The following is a 21,776-nucleotide window of genomic DNA, read 5'->3' on the forward strand; positions in this document are numbered from 1 at the left end:
GTGCGGGGCAGAGATGCCCCCGCGGGCGATCCCGCTGCTCGGGGGGCAGTGAAGCGTGCTGTCACCCGGGGCTCCTCGCAGCTCTTCAGCTGGGTGACTCCCAGAGCTCAGAAAAGATTTGTCCTTTCCTGCCCGGAAAAAAATCTTGAGATGGGCTTTAGAGTCTGGAACCCGCGTGGTTTGTAACCCCCGGGTTGTGCTGTTAGTGCTTGCGGGAACTTTTAGGGGCTGCTCAGCCGGGAGGGCAGAGCCGGTGCCGGCCCGCAGCGCGCTAAGGGGCTGCAGCTGCTAATTAACGGCGCTGCTAATGAATCCCTCCCCCTGCCTTGCACCCCCCCCTCTCCCCGCCAGACCCTGCCTTCCTCCCTGCCTCCTCCCGGGGCGCGCTCGCTCGCCCGCCCGCCCGGGAGCGCGCAGTGCGGCGCGGCCGCGCCCGGGAGCGCGCAGTGCGGCGCACCGAGCCCCGGCTGCAGCGAGCCCCGGCGCGCCTGGATCAGGTAAGCGGGGCGGGGGGGCAGTGGGCTGCGGGCGGCCCCCGGGGGATGCTCGGGTGGGTCCGGCCGCGGCAGCCCCGGGGCACGGCTGGGGCTGGGGGGGGGGATTGGCCCCGCACCCTTATCGCGGGTTTGGGACCCCACTGCCTGCGGGGTTCCACCCCCCCGCCCCCCCATTTTTCCCTCCCTGGGCCGGAGCCGCATGCGGGGGGCGCTGGGTACTGGGCTCGGGCATGTGACGGGATTTTTGCTCTTACGTCATGACATCGTGTCTATGCGTGCGCTAAAATCCTGGTGTGTCAGTCTGGGGGGACGGGGTGCAGGAAGAGAAACGCAGCCCGGGTAGAGACCTTTGTGTGACAGGGCATGTTTCGGTCCCCGAAAGCTCCTGGGGAGGAAGGCTTGCTCTGCGGGGAGGCTGCACCCTGCGCCTTCCCTCTCGTGTTTGGGGGTGGATTCATGTTCTCCCCCTGAAACATCCTGTGCTGGCAAAATACATCCCCGGCCTCGTCGGCGAGGCCTCTTTGAAAACACCTGGGTTGTGATGCTGCGTTCGATGGAGCCGGGCCTCGCTGGAGAGCAGCGGTTAGTGACTGCCGTATTTTTAATCTGCATGCTCTGGCTCTGCCTGCAGAGCAGCTCGCTGCTATCGATCAGGCTTCTGGAGGTGGGGAAAGTGCTGAATCATTTGTACTCCCGGCTGTACGGGCGGCTCAGCTGTTCCCCATCTCCGGCAAATGCTCCGAAATGGGCTGCAGAGGCTGAAGGAAACTCTGCTGCATGTGCGCGGCCGTGTCCGAGGTGGGAGTCCTGGAAGAGGTACTGTTGGGCTTGAGCACAGTGTAATATCTTCTTCTGTGGCCTTAATTGCTCCTTGGAGGACAGGGCACAGCGAAGATGCCTCCTGATGAGGCCTCTGGGCACGGTACTCAGGGATGCGGGGGGGCTAGAGGGGGGTCGAGGGAGGTTTTCTCTAGAAAATCCCGTCCCCTCTAAAACCGGGAAAGGCACGTGGGGCTTGCTGCTAGGATAGGTTTTTCTTTTTCCTTTTGAATACTGTCTTTGAGATTCTTTTTCAAGGTCAGGTCCTTGGAATAGCATGTGGGTTATGGAGCACTTCTGAAAGTCAAACGGGGATGTTTCTGTCTGCTTTTTGAGAGAGAGGCAGTGTCAAGGGGCAGGGGGATGCGTATATTGCGGAAAAACTGGAATACTGAAATGCAGACCAGACGCCTGACTGTTTTAAGATGGATACTGTGGCGCTGTCAGCGTTTCCGGGGTGCTCCTATCAGATGCTGAGGACAAAAGCAAGAATTCAGTGACTTTTATTGAGATGCCGACTCCTTTATTATTGACTTTGTTTCTGTAAAGTATCTACCCTTTGGCAGACAGCTAAATCGATCGTCAGCGTGACTGCTTTGTTTCCAGAAAACTTCTTTGCATGGCCTACCTTGAAAGATAACCGCTCAAATTCAGCATCACATTCTTTCTATTTAACAGCTTCAGGCTGGGTCCTTGCTGACTTTCCTTTTTTGTGTAGCTGTAATGCGAGTACAACATAAATAATGCATGGAGGCGTTCTCAGCTGATGAGGATGGGCTCAAGTTGTTAAATTTGAAAATGGACTTTGTTTACAGGGGTTGAGACCTGGGGACTGGCTTTGTCTTGCTTGAGCTAGAGCTGTATGATAGTGCTGGCTATTGTAATAACAAAGCTCCAACATCGTCTTCAGCGTCTCGCTGGGGGTTTCTGCAGGCCGCAGTGGTTCCCGAGTTGTGTTGCCTTGGCTGTGGCTATGGATCTGATTTAAACTAAGTCAGTCAATCCAATCATCTCTTCTCCCAGCTAATGATTAAATGGAAAATATCCCAAGCTCTCAAATGGTATTAATTCATAATGAATTATTTGCCTAGCTGTGATCTAATTGTCTTCGTCTTCATGGGTCTTGTGTATAAAATTGATGCTGCTGCTGGCAAAGTGCCACCGCAAAGGCTTTCTGCAGTGGACAAGCATCAGAGATGGTCAAATATCTTTAATAATAACAGCAAGAAATGAGGTCTCATTCTTCATACCTGTGTTCCTGCCAGCTGCCTGAGACCCTGCAAGGAGGCCGCTCGCATGAGACCCCTGTGTGTAGGTCTTAGCGTGGTTGTATCCCTCCTATGAAGGAGGGCACTGAGAGTCTCATGGGCAAGCTGTTGGCTGCAGCCCGTGCATGGTGAGCAGGGAAGCTGTTGAGATCAGGTGTGAACGGCAACGTGTCAATATTGTGTGTCGGGGACTGAGTGGGAATAGAAATGGAAAGCTGTAAACGCAGACCAAGGCAGCTGTTGGCATTGCCTGCGATCCTGAGGAAAGGAAGAACGGACATGAGGCAAAGGGACCTTTGGTGCTTGGTTCAGGCTGATGGGAAACAGTAAATAGATGGCTTTTAAAGTAGTTTAACTTTCCACTGAAATGATTTTTACTTCTGATGCTCTGTTTCAGGCCTGGTTGGTGACCTGGTGTCCTTGGGAGGAGGCTCACTGGGTGAATTATTCATAGGTACCAAGTGCCTTGCCAGACCTGAATCCTCTATCCATTCCTGTCATCTCTTTAACTCCACTTAGCAGAAATGTGGTGGTTATGGGGGGGTCTCTAACAAAATACTGTCTGGATAAAAGTCAGTGTTTCTAGGAATGGACCTACCTGGGCAGAGCGAAGGCTTGTACAGGTTACTCAGAGCCATCTTGTTCTTGGTGTGCTCTGGTAAGGAGGAGCCCACAAGTAAAAGTTTTGCACTTGATATCATTTAAGAAATCTGGGGAAATTAAACAGCCAGATTCCCAGGACACTTCTGCAGTTCTGATACTATGCGTGAGCCTTCGGCAGAAGTTCCTGAATTTCTTCCTTCTCTATACAAATGTAGCGTGTGCGTGTGTTGACTTTTGTGGGGTTTTAATTTGGTTGTCTGTGCAGCATCAGGTTCTCAAATCTCATCAGCACTTAACCTTGTATGTAGATAAACCTGAATGGCAAGGCAGAGCTCCTTCAGTTGTGTTCTTACAGGACTTGAGGTCCTCTAAAATCGCCTGGTGTCTGCACAGTTGCGAAGCATTACTTGTTTAAGTGAAATAAGAATGCGGCTAAATTGTGAGGATTTAAATCCACTGCAGTTGTTTATATTGAATGTCTCTAAGTCATATATAGAAAATGAGTTTTTGCTTGAATTTGAATAAAAGCAACGCCTGGGAGAAGAATTCTAAAAATTCAAGAAAGAAACCTAAACTCTGGTACTTCCCCTTTGAATCTTTATTGTTCCTTGGGTTTAGTGTGCCCTTATCAAAATATTCCCTTAAAATGATCTTATCTCAAAACCGATCAGGCAGCTCAAACCAAGGATTGTATTCAGTTACAGTTTTTGAAAGGCTCTAGCAAATCTTGTCAGAGAGGTCTAGCTTGTCTCCCTGCCCTGTGGGTAACTCCTTTCAAAAAAAATTTTATTTTAAATGTTGTTGGATGACTTCTGCTCTGTCTCTCTTCCTCCCCCCCCCCCCCCCTGCTGAAGCAGGTCATACCTTCATTCCTTTACCTTTGCTGTCCAGGATAACTGTTGCATAATTTCAGAGATACAGCTCAAAATGAACTTACTTGATTTTGTTGTTATGCTAAATAATCCCCTCCCCTTTTTTTTTTTTAAAAAAAATCCAGATATGAAAGAAACTGTACTGTGTTATTACAGATTAAAACAGAGAAGGATTTAGACCTCAGCCCTGCTTACAGGGATCACCATTCCTAGTTAATGAGATAGGAGGAGAAGGATTAACAACTGAACAAATAGAGATGGTTTTGCACAGCTAAACTAGGTAGAAGTTCCCAAGGATGCTATGCAGCGACAAGTCTTTGCCTTGCCTCTTTAGCTCCCCATAGTTCAGGGTCCTTCAGATCTCATCCCCTCCTCCTGCTGCTGGTGATAACTGGGCCCTATTATATTCTCACTGTAGAAATGCAGCTTAGAACAGCCCAAGGGCACAGGAGAACAAAGCATCGTGCCCTGGCTGCAGGCAGAGCTGGACAAAAGACAGGGTACAGGTCTTGGGAATCGGGAATGGAGACTTTGCTTCAAAAAGCAGCATCTGGAAATCCTTTGCAACATCACTCTGCCTCTGCTACTCAATTACGACTAAACTGAGGGCTGCTGACTTCTGAGGCTGCCAGAGAAGCACCAGTGCTGGCAAGAGGGTGCTTTGTACAGTCAAGGTTCAACCTAGTACGGTACTGAGCACCTTCCAGTCCCAGTGACTCCAGTGGAACCTGAGAGGTTTGACAACTTCATACACAAAGGCCTGTGCAGGGTGGACCCGCCTCCTGCGGGCACTGCTGTTCCTTGTCACAGGCAACAAATAATCTCGAGTTCACAGCCTGACGTATGTATAGCTGACAAATACCTAGCACGGGCTGTCCTAGATGCTGCTCTCCCACCTTTGGAAGCAAACGTTGATCCTTACAGATGGCTAGTTAAAGGGAGCATAACCCAGAGGCTTGGTGCAAGGTGAACCTTGAATTCCTGGCAGGTTTTCTACTGCTTTATGCCTCCTTCACAGTAGATTTTGCTGTCTTCCAGCATGGGGACTGATGGGTTCCTACAGACCTTCTAAGTCACAGCAAGCATGATACTGTCTCACTGTCAGCCTGCATTTTATATTCCTCCTGAAATGCACTGGCACAGATGGGCAGGGCTGGCAATTGCAGTGTGAGCTGTGAGGTGGATAGGACTTTCCTTGAATCTGCAGAAAATGTAGTGAAATCCCCTTTCTGCTATGAAATGTTTACTTTTCCTAGTTATCCCAGTAGCCTCAAGAAGCTCCAAGTTAAAAGAGAATGCAGTGCCTCTAAAATTGAGGAGACCACCTAAGGCACTGACCTGTTGCTCATGTCTTTCGTTTGTATTAAGTAGTCGCTCCTTGAGGAGGAAAAGGGGCTTCTGTGTTCTAGGCGTTACTCAGAAAGCAGTGCTCCTGAACAAGCATTCAGGCTCTCCGTTTAATTTGCTTGGTGTCCACGCTCCCCCCTTTTTTAAGATTTTTTGTTCCATGTAAGACTCGGGGACATGGTTTAGTGGTCGACTTGGCAGGGTTAGGTTTACGGTTGGACTTGATGATCTTAAAGGTCTTTTCCAACCTAAATGATTCTATGATTCTATGGCTTTATGTATATTTACACTGAAGATGCAAACAAAACCTTAGAGGACGGTGTGAGCCTGAGAGGGTACCCCATGCCCAAATTTCAACAAGGAAGGATGCTTAAAGGATCATTTACTTGGAGTTAGCAAGGAAGAATGAAAATCGCCACGGGTCAGGGAATTATATGGAAATGAGTGTCCGTGGGTGGGAGAAAGACCTGACCCGAGCTTCCCCTGTCCCTGTCCCGCGGGGAGCCCCGGCCGCTCTCCAGGGTGCTGAACCGCCGCCGCGGCCCGGGACCCCCGCCCGGGGGGTGGAGGGGGCTCTCCGGGCCCCCCGCGTTAGTCCCTGCGTTGTTGATCTCCCTGTTGCTCCTTCTGTCCTTGGTAAGGAGAAGGGTAACAGGCATAGGTTGAAACAAGAGGTTGCAAAAGGGTGGAAGGGGGGGGGAATCCCCCCTGCCCTCCAGCATGGCTGTCAAGCAGTAGCATAGGTCACCCAGCGAGGCTGGGTGGTCTCCACCCTTATTGGATGGGTGTTTTAAAGACCCATCTGGATAAAGCCCTGAACAACCTGGTCCGACCTTTTAGCTGATCCTGCTTTCAGCTGATGGTTGGACTAACTGACCTGCTGTGGTCCCTTCCAGGCAGAACTGTTTTGTGATCCTGTTACCTTAAGGGTTTTCACCAGCAGGAAGCAAAACAACCTACTCCCTCTCTGCATCACTTTGAGAACCTTTTCTCATGTACAAAGATTGACTGTCCATCCTCATATCACGGTGAAGCAGCTTTTATTGGATATTCACAGCAGCTTTTATTGGATAGCTGCCTGGGGGCAGGAGGGAGGGAAAGAAATCACAGCACTCCTTTCTTGCCCAACAAAATGAAAAGGTGAAGACCAGCCCTGACTCTTGACTTGCTCCTGGAAGCGTTACACGTAGTCTGCTCAGTTAATGAGGAGCTGCCTTTGCTCTGGTGTGTGAGTGGTGGTAAATGTCACTCTTCCTCAAGCAATTTAGATGATTAGTACTTGGAGCCAGCCTGCATCTTGTTCCACAGGCTCTTAACAGTTCCCCAGTAGGGTATGGTACCACCAGCCGCCTCGTGTTTAATTACACAGCCCTGTTTGTGATAGCTGGGAGAGTTACTAATCTGCCTAACAGCACAGCATGGCTCTGCAGTTGATAAAGACACATCTGTATGCTGAGCTGTCCCCTTATTGAGTTAAGGGCATAGAAAAAGCTCTCTTTCTTGCTGTCACTTAAATGGTGTCAGGATTCGTGAAATCTTGCTTTCAGATTCCTACCAGACCCAGCAACAAAGACTGCTTGTTGCAAGCTCATTGGTTTCTGTTTGAATCCCTGTGACGTGTTCACAGATGTGTGCAGGCAAGTGGGAGGGAGTGGGGAATGAGAGAACCGAGGCTTTGTAGCCATGCACATGTGACAGCATGCATGGGACCCCTGAAGCTCCTCTCAGGCCAGCCCTCCTTTCATGATACATCTGGCATGCCCCAGACCATGTTTTGGCACTGTCATTTTGAGCAGTCTGTCTGTAGTTGAATTGCAAGTCTTGCAGGGACTTAAATCTTGGCTTATTTTTACTTCTCCCATTGCTAATTGAAAGGCGCATAGCTAGGTAGGATTTGATGCCCTCTGCAGTGAAGCTATGTATATGAGCGTGCACCGAGAACAACCTCTTGAAAACCGTATCAAATCAACTCACTTAATAAATTGATAATCCTATTTCCTTCTTCCACTATATCTGGTAAATTTGGATTCTAATATAAAACGTCTTAACTTTCTGTCAAAACTAAGTGCTCCTTCCCTTATGTCCAGAAAAGCTGAAGTTAGGATTAATTCATATATGTATTAGTTTATACAAAATACATGGGCTGCACTTATTAGAAGACAAATATGTGTACAATAAAAATGTCCTTCAAGATATTATGTTGCATATCACAGCTGACATCTCTTATTGACAGCTCTGGTATCCAGATGCTAAGGCCCACAGGGTTTTATTTTCCAGCAATATCAGCAGCTGGGTCCACGGCTATGTATTTTTGGTTGACCTCGTCTGAATTCTCCTGGCCGTGGTGACAGCTGTGAGGCTGATCTGGCTTGAGCCCAGCATAGCAGGCTTCTCTCTAATGTTGTATTTCATGGACTCGGGTTTCCTTGTCCGCCTTGCTACTCTAACCTCCCTCTCCAAACAGGCCAACTTTTCTAGAGAGCCTTGGTTTTGGAATGGAGGTGGGACTGGTTCCTCGGAGTGCCAGGAGATGGGCTGGGGAGCCTGTGCTTTCTAAGTGTTCCTGGCAGGCTTTTTACCCAGGAGAGTGCTGTGTTTGCTCAGCTGTAATGCTTCTTCCTTCCCCCTAACTTGCTTTGCAAGACAAACAAATGTGAATTATGTTTATGTCCATAAAACGGCCCTGATCCATGACGCATGCTAATATGTTTAAAAGACAACTTTATTACAATTAAGAGAGGGACTTGTATAAGAATAAATACATCTCTGATTGCAGAGCTCGGATCAAATGCTGCAGAAACAGGTTAGTTAAATTCAATGGGATGACTGGGATTGTCACTCCTGGGGAGGGATGGCACCTTCCTGGAACTGCATAAATGGGAAATTAATGCAGTGAGTCTCAGCGCTCTCCTTGGCATCCAGTGGTTCCCAAGCATCTCTTATCTTGGGAATTCACTTGCTGCTCTAGATGTTTCCCCAAGAGCAGGTTTATAATGGCAGTTATATAATACACATATATAATAGCACATAATACACATATATAATAGCGCAGCCCGTTTGTGGAAATCAAACTCACTGTAACCCTCTGAGGTAGGGTGGGGGGGAAGGACAGGAGTTCTTGGTTGAAGGGACCAGTCAAAGCAGGAGAGCCTGAGAATTAATTTTAAATAAGGGTATTGCTCTTGGACTGAGCAAACATATAATTAACAATAAGATAACAGAGTGGCTCTACAAGACAACTAATTGCATTTTCAAATGTCAGCTTGTCAGCTCTTATTTAGTCTTCATTCAATCTGGGCTTTGCCAGAGCAGTGTCTGGTTTTAAATGGCATTTCCCTCTCCTGGCACCATGGAAGAATCTTCTCCTTCCTTGTCCTCAGAAATCTGTGCTAGCCCAGCTCCTGATTTGCTTCACCTTAGACGTGGTCTCACTTGCTAGAACATGATATTAGTCCACTGGGTTACATTAAAAAAATCAAATAAAAGAAGTCTTTGCAGGGGTAGAAAAAATAACACCACAAACAATAGGAGACTGTCCTGCAGGCTTGCAGTACATCAGCTGCCTGAGAAAGTCCTGCAGGCACTTTCCTCTTGCTGCAAATGGTAGATGTTACCACGATGTGAGGGGTCTGTGCAGCTGCCCTGGGCTCCACACCCTCGCTGGCTAGCTGGGTCTAGGTGCGAGCAGGGGAGGCGGCTCCACAGGGACTGCTGTTAGGCGTGCTTTATGACGTAGGCTTCCGTTTGCTGATGTCAGGGTGGGAGCTGGCAACGCGTGGGCAACTGGAGATTCCTTTGATGGGAAGAAAATGGTGTCACACTTGCAACTTGCTGACTCTGCTGCTGATAGATGGCTGAAAAGTTTTGTGCTCCACTGCTGGTCCTCTGAGTAACAGCACATGCTTTTAAAACTACATTAAGTTAAGGTAAATGATGACGAAGTATTTTGAGCTGCTGTTGGAGCATTGACGTGTACCAGGATTGAACCAGCCAGGCAGGAACCCTTTGGAGAAAACCTCCTCCAGCAGAATGCGTGGAGAAGAAGGAAAGGAGAAACTCTGAAGTTCCCAGTAAGTTTTTGGTCTGTGGGTGCAGGCTGTCATTCCAGATGTGAGGGTATGTTGGCAGCCAAAACTCGGCCTCTGTGGAGAAGGCTGATGTGTGACCACAGGCAGGAGTTGGGAAAGGGGCACAAGGACATCCCAGCTCCCCAGTCCCTCCAGGGAGGGTGAGGAGGCATCTCCTGGCCCCTCGACAGCCCCCCCCAAGCCAGTGAGCTAGCTTTGCTGTGTTTCTGGTTTCCATCAGTGGAAATGCAGCAGGTTGCTGTCGTGGGAGGGTGTTTGACCCGCGCTGACCAGCGCGGCCGTATCATGGGCAGAGATTAGCATCGCCCTCCTGTTTGAGGCAGGCAGCACAGACGCGGTGTCGGCTCCAGCCACACGTCGAGCGTACAGTGAGCAGCGGCGTGTCACCGCCGCTCAGCGCAGCCGGGGACGGTGGCCTCGCAGCTGACCGGCAAGTAACACCAGCACTGGCCCCCCCCGCGCCTGCCTTAGTCTGTGGTAAGTAGGGAAATGGCACTAATGAACTTTTCAGTGTCTAATCCTGACATGCTTAGGCAGGGGTGGTATGACTTGACTTAAGGATGGCTTTGGACTGCCTGCGGTGGCAGAGAGGATCCGTGGAGCTAATGCTACCTACTTACGGCTTGGAGGCTGGAAAGTGCTTTGCATTAATGTGTGTAGTCAGGCCGGGGGTGGCTTGTCGGGGAGGAGCGCTGCCCTCCCTGCCCTGCAGCTGGCTGTGGGTGTAGGAGGGCTGGGCTCCAGACACAGCCCGGCCGAGGGACGAGGTGGATCAACTGGCAGGAAAGCAGCAAAACTTTCAGTTCCTCTTAATCCCTCAAAATCAGACCTCTCTGAGCACTGCTCCCCGCTTTACTGCAGTGACAAACTCTGGGCACAGCCTCGGAGCAGCACGGCACGGGAGGGAAGGGGCTTGGTTATAAACCACAAGTCCCAGCTCCGTGCTCAGACCTCCAGGAGAGACTTGAGCTGGCCTCTGGTGTTCTGGAAACCCTCGTAGCTGCTGGCCCTGAGCACGGAGGTCAGGGTCACTGGGTATTTGTGCCCCTTCCCAACCTCCCAGCCATCCCCAGCAGTGACGCCGTCGGAGACCCATCGTCTCCAGCTCAGTGTAGGGGAGGATTTTGCCTTCCCGTTGATGGAGCAGCCCTGTGCAGAGTGATGGGGCTGCAGGGTGGGAGTGCTGAGCCAACTGCAGGCGCCTGGTTTAACCTTCTTGTTGTCACAGTCTCGAAGATAAAACAACTGAAAAGAGAATTTTTCAACGTCTTTGCTTCGTTTTCTCCACATTTTAAGGCCCAGTTCCATCCTCTGTTATTACAGGATTGTTCCCTAAAACACAGCTAAAAAGTTATTGAAAATATTCTGTAGGACAAAAGCAGAAGTCCTTATTCTAATTCCAGCTCTGCTACCGGGAGGCTGTGACCCTGAACCAGCCATTTAGAGACCCTGCCTCAGTTTCCCCATAGGTAGATAAGGAGGACTGTCCCTGTTGCAGGGACTGGTATGTGCTTTCTCCTCATGTCAAGAAACCTCGAGGCCCTGGGTGAGCACAAAATATTTATTCTGTGGGCTGCTGAATGCATTAAATCACTGCCTCTGCCTGGTTCAAGTCAACATACGTCAATCAATTTGCAATAAATCCTGGTTCTCAATCAGAAGGAGCTCTTGCAAAATAAAATAGTGCAGGCAAACAGCAGGGATGTGGTACGTGCACGGCCATGGAAGTTACATGCCAGAAGGCAGAAAAATGCTTCTCTGCAATGGAAATGCAGTTTCTGCCTGATGCTGCCTATTGTCCGGTAAAAAGGGGTTGTTGAGCTGCGCTGGCGACGCTCCTGGTATTGATTCTGAACAGTTGCTGAGATGTGGGAAGGCAGATGGAGCCCCGCAGCGCAATTACCTCCGCGATGGGGTGGGCAGCGTTGGCCAGATGCCACGTGGGGTTGGTGCGAGGGTCCGGGTTCAGCCCGGGCTGCGGCGAGCCCTTCCCCGCGAGCGGTGGGAGAGGCTGCGGGGAGGGACGTGCTTTGGAGATAACGCGGTCCTGGTCTTGGGCAAGTGAATCTGACACCTGACTAAAATCCTAATTGTCCGGGTGCTGAGGGACCCCGCGCCGCTCGGAGCGATGTGTGCCACCGACTTTCTATTTCTGAATCGCAATCTGTGACAAATCCATAGTCGTCTTCAGCATTGGGCTCTAGAGGGCAAAAGAAAGGCTTTTGGAGCTGGGTTGCCATCAGTATGTGCTCGTGGCTAATTATAGCCCCGTGCCGGCAGCTGTGGCTCCCGTGGAGGGAGGGAGGGAGCAGCGGGGACCACCGCTGCTGGATGGAGCAGCACGGAGCTGAGCCCCCCCGGTACGACAGCGTGGGTTCGTCCTGCTGCTCTGACCACATCCTTGGCATCTCTGTGCACGTCTGGGCTGGGGCCAGTGGCTGAAACCCCATTTTCTGGTGCCTTTTGGGTGCAAAGGACGCAGAGGGTCCTGCCCTGCAGCTGAGCATCTGGATGGGAGCCGGGGGGTGTATGTGGGATGTGGTCAGAGGTTTTGTGATGAGTTTCTAAGCTAGAAAAGATGGTTAAAATGAAAATACCCCTTCAGCTGGGATCCTGGTAGCAGAGTAGCAATGTTTCAAGAGCAAGTTAAAGATGCACTAAACTGTTAATTGGGACTTCTGGAGGGTTTTTAGAATACAGCCTGAAGTGTTAATCAGGAAGATAAAAGGCATCTTCCTCCTGGAGGGGAGCTGCGGCAGGAGAGGAGGTGATTTGCCTTTAGACATGGATGCAGATTCCTGGATTTCACACCTTATTCCTACCCCTTCCTCAGACTTCCTTCTCACTCTGAGTTATGGCAGTCTGTAAGCTTGCAAGGGGAGGAGAAGCGATCCTGCACGGCAGCAAAACGTCCTGCTGTCTGCATGGGCAACAGCTCGTCTGAAGTCCTGCCTCCCCCCATAAAGAGGGGCAGCAAACAGGACAGCAGTACTCAGAAACTGCACCAAGTACAAATGAGAGAAGAAACCAACTGCTTTTCCTCTGCAGTTTCCTTTGGGACAAAGGCAGAAGAGAAATATGGTTAGTTTATTCTGGCCAGAAACTTTGCAGGATTGTCAAACTCATTCTGTGTGACTGTGCGGGAGGTTTGCAGGGCTAATCAAGCAGAAGGCAGCACTATGTTCACTCTTGCACCCTGCCATTTCAAGGAACAAGAAGTGCATCTTCGTTAATAAAGAGCTTTATGCTAAGTTAGAGTTGTTTCCTAGCTGCTGCCCTGGGCAAGTTTAGTCCCTGATAAAGCACCAAGCCTGAGCTGCAAAAAGAGCTCAGGATTTTCCCTGCTGTCACTGCTGACTTCTGGGCCTCCACCCCGTGAAAAAGCTCATCCCCTCCCCAGCAGCTAATTATCCCTGAAACACGACCAGTTCTGTAAAAGCCTCTTCGGGCTTCTCTGGGGGGAAAGAAGAACCAGCTCCCTTGGACTCTTCTTGCCCAGTGTAAGCCTGTAAGCAATCAATGGGATTTCAAGGGTCCTGAAAAGAGAACATGGCTCATCTTCCCTGGGGAGCCTTTGTTCATCCTCATTATTCCCTGTCTCCCAGGCCTGCAGCTTGTGCTGTCCCCAACTTAAAGCAATAGAGATATTGGACTGAGTTAATCCCCAGTGACTTCATTCATTTTCAAGCAGGGATGAATCTTTGCTGGCAACCAGCCCTGCTTCTGACCACCTGCCACAGCTTTCTGTGGCATGACTGAGGCCATCACCTCCTGCCAGGCTTTGCATCTCGTCCTCCGCATCTCTGTAACGCGCTGTCTGGCTTGTCCATCACTAAGCAGACAGCATCCACTACGATGGGAGATTTTTCAGACTGCAGTGCTGGCAGTGTCCTGCTGCTGTCTGGAGTCATGCGGAGAGCAGATCTCTCAGGCTGCTTTTGTACCGTGAGGATGATGGTGCTAATGTGCGCGATGCATCGGTTTGTCTCCTGGGAGTACGCTGTGTGGTAAAGGTCAGGAGCAAGGATTATCAGCAAAGGTTTGGTGGCTCACTCACCGGGGTCAGGGTGATGTCCCGGGGGCATCATTAGGAGATGCCACACAGATACTGCAGCCTCCGGCAGAGGTGCAGGCAGAGCCAAAGGCGCTCTGCTCCTGCACCGGGAAATGAAGATGCTGTGGCCTCAGCAGGCTGGGCACAATGGCAAGACCAGACCTAGCCACTCGGGGCAGCTGGCGAGATGTTGTGGCTCTGGGCACCGTTACGTCTGACACCCTTGCAGGAGGACCAGTTCCGCAATGAAAACCCCAGTGTGACATGCGGAGGCTCTGGGGCGAGCGGCAGTGGGAACGTGCCGTCATGGCCGGCTTTTTGCAGCAGCTGCTGTTGCCTCCCCTCCAGATGTGGCTGATCTGCCTCGTCCTCTACCTCTGCGGTGACAGAGCAGGCTGAGCCCCCCGGGCGGCTGCTGGGTGCAGTGGGAGCGATGCTGGTTTCCACAGTCGTCTGCTCTGGTCACCGTTTCTCAAGTGTAGCTCTGCATCGCGTTTAGTCTCTTTGGTACCGTGATGGTTCAGGTGAGGATCTGCGTTAGGCAGCCTTTGCAGATTAAAAGTAACTCAGTTTTTAAACACAGATCTAACTTACAGCGCTCTAATGATTATCCTTCAAAAGGCTGGATCATGTTTTAATTTCACCAGATAGCAGGAAGGTATTGCCTGAACACAGGGGAAAACAGGGACAACTAACTAATCAATTGGTAGGAATGTGGCTTCTGGTTTCAAATCCGAAGGCTTGGTCCTGCTCTCGTTGTCCCATTGCATTGGGCCCCTTATCCTTCCCCCTTCCAACGCCTCTCTAATTTTCTAGTGGTTTGAAATCTGTTTGGGTTTGCTGGCTTGCCCGTTGGGCATTGCCCAATCTCAATAATCCGGATCAGCGAGGCTGACTGTGTAATTATCTCGGCAGCTACTCTGGGTTAATGAGAAATACAGACAGCAGAGTTGAACTGAAATCAGTTCATGGTGGTTACCATGCCCTTTTGTGGGGGAGAAAGGATTTGGGGGGTTTATGGAGACCAAGTTTTATCGTGCTTGTGATTAAATTAGCTGTCACAAATAACCTTCTGATCAGTTGTTTGAGGCTTAAAGTTATTAGAACAGTAATTGCTACTAAAGGGTAAGTTTTGCAGCACTGTGGGGAAATTGTGTGCTCTTGTTGGCAGAGATAAGAACATACCCCTTGGCATACACATCCAGTGAGCATTCATACCAAACGCTTGGGAGACAGGAGCCAGAAAACAAGGGAGATGTTGCTGTGTGTGCTCCAAAATATCAGGTTCTGGGTACATCTGAGCTGGGAGGAAGGTGCGTCCTTGGAGGGCACCTTGGGAAGGAAGAGAATTGAAGTGCTTGCTCAAAAAGGTGTCACCCGAACTGTCCCTGGGGCTTAGACCTCTTGGCACCGAAGCACCTCCTCCCTGGAGGACAGCCAAGACCACAAAGACTTTTCTACTTGCACCCATTTAATCAGGAAAATGGAAATAGCATTTTAATAAGATGGAAATGAAGTTGTGGATCAGATTGGTCGATTCCTCATTTGAAGCTACAAAGGGGAGCTTTGTTTTTTCCCTGAGTTTATCACTTCTGTTCTTGCCTGATTAGTCATAATCTTCTGCTGTCCTTCACTGGGAAACTCCCTCTTTTATTCTCTGCAAAAGTCTATCCTTAAGTTTGTGCACGATCCTCCCGGGAAATCAGGCCACCTATATTTCATTTAGTGACTTCAAACAATTAACCTAACAAAGATTCCTCTCTCCCTCCCCTCCTTCCCCCATCTGTTTCCTAATTACCAGTGGAACTGGGATACATATGCAGACTGTGCCCATTTTTTAATTAAATCACCTCTCTTCAATGTTTTGTGGTTGGCTCTTTAAAAGCTGTGTCTCACTACTGGGAAAATAGTAAAACACAGGATGTACTGCGAGGGCAAATGAGCCTGAAAAGGGTCTGAGATTCAGATTTTGGGGATTTTCTCACATCAGAGCTGGAATGCAGAATCACTTCAGTCCTTCTCGTGGATCAGAAAGTGTGGAGTCATCTGGAGGGGAAGGCTGGGTGACCCGGCACCCCGAGGAGGTCTCACCCCTCTGCTTAACCCGGAGCAGCTCTGGGATAAGCTGTCTTTGGACCAGGGAAGCATTTTTGGGAGGAGAGCTATCTCCCATTTCTCTGTTCAAGAAGGAAAAATCCCTGTGTCCCTCTGTCCTTGTCCAGGCTGTCCTGCCTGCCCCATCCCGCTTCCTTCGGAGAGCCCGGGGGTGCCACGGCCCGTGCCGTGCCAGCGAGCTCTGCCTTCACAAGTCCCTGTGTGATGATGGGGGGGCTGGTGCATCCATACTGGTGTTACTGGGAGGAGGAGAAGTGCCCTGCAATGGGAACTCGGGATCTGTACGGGAACTGATGCCCACTTGGTGCAGGGTTTACTGCAGCCTTTGGCGCTCATTGCAGAGCTGCAAACGACTGCGCGCTCTCCGGCTCCAGGACCCTGCTGGCAGCTTTGCTCCCTTCGCCCCCCCGTCTCTGCCCTCCTCCTGCCCACCCTCTGCCCTTTTCCTCGCCCTCTATTTTACCCTGCCTTGCCCTCCCCTGTGCTCCGAGTCACCTTGTCTGCACCATGGGGGACACGAGGAGGAAAACCTCTTCACGTCTGACTGCTCAGCCCACACTGCCGGCGCGTGGGAACGCGCTGAGACGCGGCTGCCTCCCCCCCGTGCTGGGAGTCACCCCGCTGCTCGGCCGTGCCCGGGCACCTCTGCACCCCAGCAGCCACCCTCATGGGGGGAGCGCTTCTTTCCTGACAGCTAGAGTCTGGTTGGCAGAAAAGCATTTAACTGTTAGAGATGCAGTTAATTATATGCAGGGTAGGAGAGTTTGGGCTCCGCTGAAACCTGCTGGGAGGTAATTATCCTCTCCTTGGCTCTGAATGCCTTTGGTGTGCTGCGATGCTCCAGGAGTTAAACCCGCAGCTGATGCTGCCGAGCGCTGCGTCTCGGGCGTGAGCCTCGCAAGGCTCGGGGAAGGTCCCAGCAGCGGTGCCGGCAATGCAGTAAGTGATTCAGCAGAACGGTTGGAGCGAAGCGGGTTTGGGAGGAGGCAGCTGCTTTGCTCTGTTTGCTTGTGCTTCGCCGTGTTCCGGCCCTGCTCGTGTGTTGTTAGACCGTTGTGGTGGTAGAGGGTGGATGCATCGCAGTCCGGTGGGTGTTTGGGGTGGGGGGGGAGGCCACGCGCTCCCAGGGCGCAGCAGCTCGAGGCAGGACACCGTGCACAGGGCACAGAGTCTCAAGGACAGTTCGTGTTTGGGAGCAGGCAGGGTTTAAGAGACATGTGGAGCTCGGTTCTGCAGCGTCCGTCATGCTTTCTGCAGTGCAAGACCAGGATCTGGGAGCTCAAAGGGGATTTTCTTTTTTTTCCCACTCCAGCTGGCAGAAGGGCAGGAAAGCCCGTGCTGTCCAAAGTGTGTCCCCTCAAATGTGGGCCAGCCTCCTCCTCGGCTTCTCTTGCTTAAACTGGAGGGGTTTCCACGTCTCAGGCTTCATCTTGTACCTTGCAATAAATAACACCCTCAGCAGAGTCTGTGAAGTCTGTGTTTGGGACAGTATCAGGACTGTGGCTGCAGGGCAGAGGGGAGGTGTGCTTTAATTAATTCACTCTCTTGCACTTCGGTTTGGTGCCAAGAGAGTTGGTACCTGGGCGATCTGAGAGTCGCTCAAATGAGCGTGGTAGAAGGTGAGGCTCCCTGCGGCTCCTCACCTTTATTGCCTCAGTTTCCATAGCTGTAAAATGGAGATGCTGCTGTTGGAGAGGGGAGAAATTGTGCTGAAATACTGGTGAAATACTTAGAAATCCCTGGCTTAGAAGTTTCCACCTGCGTGCTGGCTCCGCTGCCAGTGAGATCTCTGCTCTGCCTCCTCAGCAGCTTTGCTGCGTGATGTGCGGGTCTGCCTCACCGCCGCGGACACCGCTGCCAGCGGGGCTGGAACAAAAAGAAGCTGCATCTGGGAACAAAACCCTGTCGTACCGGCGGCGCTGGCACCCAGGACACGGGGACAAGCCCTGGCTGGCACTCGAGCCCATTCCCCGCTGGCTGGGGGGGCGGCGGGGGACAGTGTGGGTAGTGTCCTGCCCCACAGCTCCTGCATTATTCATGAAGGAAAAACCAGCAAGAGCAGGGAGGGAAGGGAGAAGAAAGTCGGAGTTATTAATAACGGCTATTGTGTCTTTCCCCCTTCACCGGCTCGCGGGGATGGGTGGGCTGGAGATAGCACAGCCCTGTGTCGGGGGGGCGGGGGGGGACGAGGAAAGGGTCTTGGGCAGCAGCCCAGCGACTTCTGGGCTCGCCCCCGGGCAGGTCGGGTCTGCTCCAGGGCTGGGGGATGCTGGCGGAGCCGCGGGGCTCGCAGCTCTGCGAGGGGCTCAGCGCATCCTCCCCGGCACATGGAGACACGTTGTGTTTGGGATAGAGGAGACGGAGAACCTTAACCCGAGCTCTGGAGGGGAAAAACCGTGTCTTAAATGGGAAAGGCAAAGGTAGGCGGCTCTCTGCCTCTGGAGTAACTCGTGAGGAGGTGGCGGTGGAGGTGATTTTCTGTAAAAGCGTTGGATGTTGAGACATTTGCAGGAGGATGGGCAGGAAAGTCTGCTACTGCGTCCTGCTTGAGGGCTGACCAGCGTGTCCCGAGGGCCTCCCAAGGGCACGGCGTGAGTCGTGGGGCTGAGACCTGCCGGAGGCTCCGTCCGCGTGCGTCTGTCCTGCTGCGGCAGCGGGGTGCTGGGCACGGCCGCGGGCACCCGGCCCCCCCTTTGCTCTTCGATTGCCTCGTTTTGCCATGGCTGGATGCTGCCTGGGGCAAGTTAATTGGGGTTTGATTTCTATTATCGCGGTGTGTCTTTTGACTTTCTTGCTTTCCGTTCTTTTCCAAGTCAGGCAGGGATGACGTGTGCATCTAACCCCTTAATTCCTGCTCTCGGGGCTGTTTGTCACCAAGATGGAGCTGAATAACGCTGCCGCTGTGCTTGGATGGAAACAGCCCGTTCCTCTGCAGGGGGGAGGTGGTGGTGTAAATACCAGCGTTCATCAGAAACATATGTACCTTTTGATTTAATTAGGATGCTTGTCTTTTAATCCAGAGAGCTTCAGGGCAAGATGTAAAAGTGCTATCCTGACTGCTCGGGTTATTAATAAGGTTTTTCTTGCAAAAGGAGTTGGTGGCTCTGCAGTAATCTGGGTGTAAACTGACTGCAGCCTCCTGCTCCCTTGCACTGCGGGTTTGTCTGGATCTGGGCTGGTGTGGGAAGGAGGTTATTCCAGAGCACCTATAGATGCCCCCCCAGACATCAAGCAGTGGGAGCAGACCACGTACCACGGCGGGGTCTGCCTGTGCACCCCTGCACTGCAGGCAGCCCCAGGGCGGTGGCAGGAGGCATTAGAGCACCCTGCAGCCTCTGGGCGTGAGGAGATGGAGGTGAACTCCTCGGGGAGGTGATTAGTGTCGCCTTCCACAAACTGTGCTGGGCATTTTCATTACTATTTAATGGCAGGCTTTGTTCTGCTTTGCCCAAACCCTCCTTGCACTGAGATGCTTTGGCTCTTGAGGTCCTAGAAAGCGCCGTGCGTGGAGGAGAGTGCAGCCCGCTGGGCTGGCTTTGTGCTTTGGAGGAATGCAAAAGGCACGTAGGAGCTGGTGACCTGGAAACCTGCCTCCCTGCTCTCCTCCATCCGTCCAGGTGGACTTGTGAGCTCTGTGGTACAAGGAGGATATTGCATCTTCATTGCCCCCAGCAATGGCCAGCTCTTCCTCGCGCACAAATTCAGCCTTTCCCCCCAGCCCTGCCCGCGCTGCGGGGAGCAAAGCTGCTCTCCGAGCTCTCCGGGTTTTGACACAGGCCGCATGGTCAGATGGTTTGGGTGTAATTGCAGCCGCGTTGCTCTGGAGATGCTGTGTCGAGTTATACACATCAGTTGTACCTGTCTGTTGCTGTAATTTGATCTGATTAAAATGAAAACCTCTCAAAAGATTAACTGGGAAACCTACCCTAAAAGCCCTGATAGCAACAGGGCTGTGTTGCTGGTGTCTCAGCGTTGCTGGTTTGTTTTCAGAATCTGCTCCCTCAGATCTGTTAGGGGGGACTCTCTCTCACGGACCCAGAGTTGCCTGCAGGTCAGACTCCCCTGCATGTAGCTCAAGTCTCAGCCCCCCTCCTGCCCATGAAGCATCTGAATTTGGGAAAGCAGAAACTGGAGTCTCTGGATAAGCTCAGTATTGCTGCCTTTTGCGTTCCTCCTCCTGTTGCTCTGACATCTTTCCTTCCACACCCGTAATTGTGCAATACAGTCCCAGCGTTGAAAGGCAGGTCAAAATTATACCCCCCGGGCTCCCCGCTGGGCTGCGGTGGTGGAGATGCAACAAGAGCCATTAGTCACCGTGTAATATCTGGCAGCCAGTTTGCTGGGAGCTGGTGAAAAGGGTGTAGTGCGTGGCAAGCTCGCCTGCACCCCAGCAAGGACCTGGCAGGATGGTATTAGGAGCCCCAACGGCGCGGGAACAGGCGCGTCTAGGGCTGACGTGAGGAGCTGCGGGCACTCGGAGCATGGCAAATACATTTCCATGCATCTCTCCCTGTAGGAAGAATTTGCATAAAACTCTACAGAAAATAATTAGCATAAAATGGCTGAAATGAGGTTGTTGGATGGGTAATGGACTCCCGGGGGTGCAGCAGGGGCCCTGGGCAGTGCTGGCCCCTCGGCACGCACGCTCCTCCTGCCACGGCTCGAGCAAACCCTCTGCCCGCTCCGGAGGGAAGGGGAGAAGCGGTCCCTGAGCCGCAGGGGTAGCCAGCTGCGATTCCCAGTGGGAAATGCTTATTGAGCTCTGGTGGGGTGGGAATGGTAAGGAACTTTCTGGTTTCTCAACCATCATGTAATTGTGGCAGAACATGGTCCTTTAATTGAATCAACTTCTTATATATCCTGAGTGGGTATTTTCTTTTCCATGTCGGTTTATTTACTGCAGTAAGTAACGGGATTTCTCTGCCCCTCGCTGGCTAGACTGCACCTGGCTGCAGGAAAGGGCTAAGAGGAAAATAAGCAAGCAAAAGGCTGTGGGTGTCTGGGGGCAGAGGGATGGGGAAAGGGGTGGCTCAGGGCTGCCCCTTTCCCCATAGCGTTGCTGCATCCTTGCGAGTCTCTGTCCGCAGCCTCAAGTTACCTTTTGGTGCAAGATCATTGGCATCTGGAGTTTAAAAAAAAAAAAAAAGTTTAAAAAAAAAAAAATTAAAAAAAAAAAGAAAGTCCAAATGGGGTCAGAAGTTGCTCTCTGATGTGAGCAACTCGTGCTGGCTTAGGCTGCAATGGGAGCTGAACTAGGGGAGTAGGGAGGGGGTCTGAAAGCAGTGATGGGGTGACCGGCTTCTCCGCCAACCCCTCAGATACTCCCTTCAAGAAGGTTTTGCTTCTAATTAACAACAACAACAAAAGGCACTTAAGCTGGTGCTTCAGAACTGACATCACGAGAAAGGGCTCTTTTCCTTTTTTAATATTAAATTAACAGCCTTTTGCCAAGGGGAACAGAGAAGGAAGGTCCTCTGCCTGCTCCCAGGCAGGGCTGGGGGGAGCACGCTTCAGAGGGCTCGTTGTAGCTCTCACTAATTTCTCATGAATAATTTTTGAGCTGGGGAGCGAATTCCTCCTCTTTTTCGCTCAGGCAGACGTTTCTGCGCATGAACGCGGGTTGCTATGGCCACGCGCAAGTGCTGCGCTCCCGGGGGATGCGAGCGGCTGGGGAGAGCGCCGGGGGCTCGTGACCCCCAAAAAGGGGTCTGACGTCCTGTGAGGGTGTCTGCTGCTCCAAACCACCCTGCTCTCATCTTGATGTGTGATTCAGTGACACTTTAAAGCCTAAACGGCTTTTGTGCCTGTCTGTGTGCTCTCGGGCAGGGTTCCATCCTGCAGGCTTCATTCCTCCTTCATGGAAATCCTCATTTTTCCAAAACTCAAAGCTCACTTCTATTGCGTTCCTTGAGATTTTGATGGTGGAAATCTCTTAGTTGGGGTGGATGAGGTTTAATGCCACTGTAATTTAATCCTTTTCTCAGAGCTGTAGAAAACATTGCGGGCAGGAGAGGCGAGAGCCCCGATGCCTGCTCCGGGCAGGGAGGATCCGGCTGCACCTTGCAGGGGGCTGTGGCATTGGGTTTCCTGAAATTCTGCAGCTTTCTCAAACG

The 21,776-nt window shown here is 51.7% G+C and overlaps 1 protein-coding gene across 1 annotated transcript in view; it reads left to right on the plus strand.

Annotated features, from left to right (window-relative positions):
• Window positions 1-425: 425 nt before the first annotated feature.
• Window positions 426-21,776, plus strand: part of NFASC (neurofascin) — a 96,248-nt gene continuing 74,897 nt past the window's right edge. The window contains exon 1 of the mRNA XM_075174105.1: window positions 426-497. The gene's annotated coding sequence lies outside the window, so the exon portion shown is untranslated. The remainder of the gene's footprint in view (window positions 498-21,776) is intronic.

This window comes from Calonectris borealis, chromosome 26 (genome assembly GCF_964195595.1).
Source record: "Calonectris borealis chromosome 26, bCalBor7.hap1.2, whole genome shotgun sequence".
NCBI lineage: Eukaryota > Metazoa > Chordata > Aves > Procellariiformes > Procellariidae > Calonectris > Calonectris borealis.